This window comes from Rhagoletis pomonella, unplaced genomic scaffold (genome assembly GCF_013731165.1).
Source record: "Rhagoletis pomonella isolate Grant_MI unplaced genomic scaffold, Rhpom_1.0 Rhpom_scaffold_00003, whole genome shotgun sequence".
NCBI lineage: Eukaryota > Metazoa > Arthropoda > Insecta > Diptera > Tephritidae > Rhagoletis > Rhagoletis pomonella.
The window spans coordinates 47,392,556-47,396,950 of NW_023458557.1; positions in this window are offsets into that span (position 1 = coordinate 47,392,556).

The following is a 4,395-nucleotide window of genomic DNA, read 5'->3' on the forward strand; positions in this document are numbered from 1 at the left end:
TATTAGAGATTGTTTAAGTTATAAGAAAATAATTAGACATTTGTTATGCAAATGCCAAATTTTACATTTCATTAAGCGAGTGAGTGAGAAGGGAGAGTATTTGTACTTTATTTCCCTCTTCTCCCTTATGAAAATAATAGTTGACAGCTTTGAATTCGTGTAGCAACAGTAAAAATATTCCCCCAGGTAAACATCATAATCGGCGTTATCGACTCCCTGATATAAGTATGGCGTCGATAACGTCGATAACGATGTGTAACTGGGAGTTAAGGCTCTGTTACGTACCACGGTGCAGCGAACAGAGGTGACGCCGTCAGTGGTACCGCTACTTTGGTTTTGCCGATTTTGACAGTTGTGGTAACTTGCAAACGAACCTTTGTTTACAAATCAGCGAAAGAGAAATTTAATTATATGTGATAAATCAGTTTAAATTGTGTTAATTTGCAATTTGTGAGTGATTTTTGAGTTGAAGACTGCGTAAAACCTAATAAAATGAAGTGCTGTGTGTTAAATTGCGACAGCCGTCAAGATGCAAGATACGTAGATGCAAGTGTAGCGCTGGGACGAATCGCTGCATTTTGCGTACATAGGGCACGGCGAAGCCGTTCCCGAAATGTTTCTTTATTATTACATTAACAGCATTTCCTCACAATGATTTCGCTTCTGCTCCAAGCAGCCTCCATTAGCAAGTTAACTAATCAATCCCGCGGAGATGCTGCCGCAGTCTTAATTGCAAAGCAATGGAGTGCACTAAAACATTTGCTGAAGCAGCCTCAATTGCAAAGCAATGGGATTAGGTGAAAAATGCAATATTTTCGCGTTTAGCAAAATTAAAACACGTTTTTCGCTGTAAAGTGAACTGTTTGGGAAGTTTTAACTAGTTCTTCTTTTCGCTCTATTCTTTGTTTACTTGTGGTACACAAATGTCAACGCCCAGGACGGCGCAATCTTGTATTCTATCATTCTTGGTTACGTACGTGTTTTTACGTAGAAATCAAAAACCAACAGACTTCTACGTATTTAATGGTGTGCGTTGGGTAACAGCTTACATGCGAAGCTTATTTAACAGATTCCTTATGTGACAACTCTCAAGCAATGCCAAGTATGCATAACAGAGCCTTTAGTGTTAGCCAGACATGGTGCAAACGGCTCTTAATAGGTTAAGTTGATTTCCTGTTCCTTAATTTAAAAATATTTAATACTTAATTTGAATAAAGTTTCATTTAATTTGAAAAAAGTTTCATTTGGTTTGAATAAAGTTTCATTGAATCTGAAAAAAGTTTCATTTAATTTGAATAAAGTTTCATTGAATCTGAAAAAGGTTTCATTTAATTTGAAAAGGGTTTCGCTTCATCTGAAAAAGGTTTCAATTAATTTGAAAAAGGTTTCGCTTAACCTGAAAAAGGTTTCATTTAATTTGAAAAAGTTTCATGCTATATAGCATTTTCAGTTTAAATGAAACCAATTTCAAATTAAGCGAAACCTTTTTCAAATTAAATGAAACCTTTTTCATGTTAAGCGAAACCTTTTTCAAATTAAATGAAACCTTTTTCAGATTCAGTGAGACTTTATCCAAATTAAATGAGACCTTTTCAGATTCAATGAAACTTTATTCGGGAAAATTTTAGAATGGTAACCCCCGATTACGGAATTAAGGAAAATAGGGGGGGTAGAGGGGGTTCTAAAGGGGGTGTATGTAAAGTTTTAAAGCGCGCAACCTTATAGTTCCTTAGGCCTTCGGTCGCACTTAGGGATTATAACCCTCAGGCAGTAGAATTCTCCTTTCTGTGTTGCCAAAGAAAAGGGGCCGAACACCTTTTGCATAGAACACCTTTCTGCGTAGGCGGCCTTCGGCCGCACTTAGGGATTATAACCCTCAGGCAGTATAACTCTCCTTTCTATGTTGCCAAAGAAAAGGGGCCGAACACCTTTTGCATAGAACACCTTTCTGCGTAGGCGGCCTTCGGCCGCACTTAGGGATTATATCCCTCACTTCGTAGAATTCTCCTTTCTGTGTTGCCGGAAGAGGGGAATATGACCCCAATCCCCCTACTATTTATTTTTATCTGAACAAAAGAACCTTATCGTATTTTCCTTTTAATCGTATTTTCTTTTGGTCTTGCTTTCCACTCTTGGTTTTTTTAGATATGGCAACGCAGTCCTGCTGCCATTTCCACATATTCTGCATGTACTCTCATAAAATTAAACAACAATCAATTTTTTATAAAAAAGCTGTAATAGACTAAAAGTATTTATTTGTTTGAACGTGCACACTCTAACTGCGCATATATTGAGTGTAAATAACGTGTAAATTTAGTGGAAAGTGCATTATATATTGTGAAATAGTCCAATACAAGTTGGTGAAAATTACAAACGTTAATTACAAATTACTTAAAAACTATAAAGTTGCGCGCTTTGAAACTTCATACAGCGAACTATTAGACCCCCATCTACCTCCCATATTTTCCTTAATGCTGAACTCCGGGGTTAGCAATCTAAAGCCCACCCCTTTATTCAAATTAAATGAAACTGTTTTCAAATTAAATGAAACTTTATTCAAATGAAATGAAACTTCTTTTTTGGATTATTTTGAATTAGCTGTTATGTGTTGCTCTCCCTTACGGTCAAGGCATGTTGAATACAGTGTTGCCGTTGCGGTCCAATTGGACCAAAATTGGTAGCTTCGTTTCTTAAAATAAGGCTTTGGTAGGTTGGTTGGTTTGTTGTGATTTTCGAGGGGTTTTTGGTAACTAGGCAAATCATATAATTTATTCATTTTATAAAACTTCAAATATCTCTGTTTTTGGAAGTACATGTAAAGGATAATGTGAAAAAGAAAAGAGTCATGGGACATGTCAAAATTATTCTTGTACCGAAGTTTAATGTTGCCGTGATTAGACTGTGCTCTAATCCATAGAGTTTGCCAAATTTTACTTTTCGCTTAAGCGAGTGAGTGAGAAACGAGAGTATTTGTACTTTATTTCCCTCTTCTCCCTTAAGAAAATAATAGTTAACAGCTTTGAATTCGTGTAGCAACAGTAAAAATATTCTCCCAGTTAAACATCATAATCGGCGTTATCGACTCCCTGATATACGTATAGCGTCGATAACGTCGATAAAGATGTGTAACTGGGAGTTAAGGCTCTGTTACGTACGTGTTTTTACGTAGAAATCATAAGCCAACAGACTTCTACGTATGTAATGCTGCGCGTTGGGTAACAGCTTACACGCGAAGCTCATTTAGCAGATTCCTTATGTGACAACTCTCAAGCAGTGTTGCCGTTTTAGCCCTTTGGTGGCTAGATTTGGCTACCACATACTTTTTTTGGCCACACAAATTTAAAATTGCCCCTAGCCCTTTTTTTTAGCCCTTTGGAGAATTTATTCATCCTTGGCATGAAAAAGTGGTACATACATACATGTATGCTTAATTTGATCTCACTTTTTTTCATTTATGTAAGAGATGAATTTTTAAACTAAGGAACACTGATATATATACATATATGTATTGTATGTTCCTTACGTTTTTATACATACATACTGTAAAAGTGTTAGGGCGGTTAACTTATATATTAACGATTTAACTATAGTTTAAAATATATAAGTCTACGGCCCTTAATATGCTTAATTTGTTAATTCGAAAATTTTATGATTGTACAAGCATGCTGGTGTCGTGAATAGTGAAATTAGCTAATTTTTCTGAGTAAAAATATTGTGACGGAGATTTCTTGCACTACATGAGGCAAAGCCGTATTTGTGGAAGATTAAAGTTCACGATATTGCAGTTGTGAATAAAAAAAACAATGTTTAACAAAATGGTAGAAAAATTATGAAATTTCGGCTCTAATCATTTCGATATTTCCTGGACCTTATTTGTAAAGAAATGGATATTGTACCAGCATGCTGGTAAGTTATAAGCTTCGAGCCTGATGGTACAATCATTTGATGGAGCCAGAAAGCTGGTGTCCCCCCGCATATTTCCCCTTTCACACAAAAAGGTTTTTGGTTGGATAAAATATTAGCTTTCTTCCAGAGTACATTCCCAGCCAGCAAAATCATTGTAAACGAGCTCGTAACTGGATATTTTCTCGAACAAAAACCGGCTAAAAACTCGTTTATGATAGCCGTCTACGATTCTTTTTCGCTTGAAATTGTCGATCGCCTACGAACAGTCGTAAACGGATCGAAAAAGCATTCGTATGCGAATATTATATATTATAAAATATTGTGGTTCAAGAAAACTTTCCAACAGAATGAAAATATTTTATTGTGCTACCAAATTACTACAAGCCTCGTTCTTTTATTTTTTTTGTTTTATCATTTACGAGCCTTTTTCTAACTTTTCGCCGATCGAGAATCCATCGTAAAATATAATATTCGTAAAATGTACGTTTT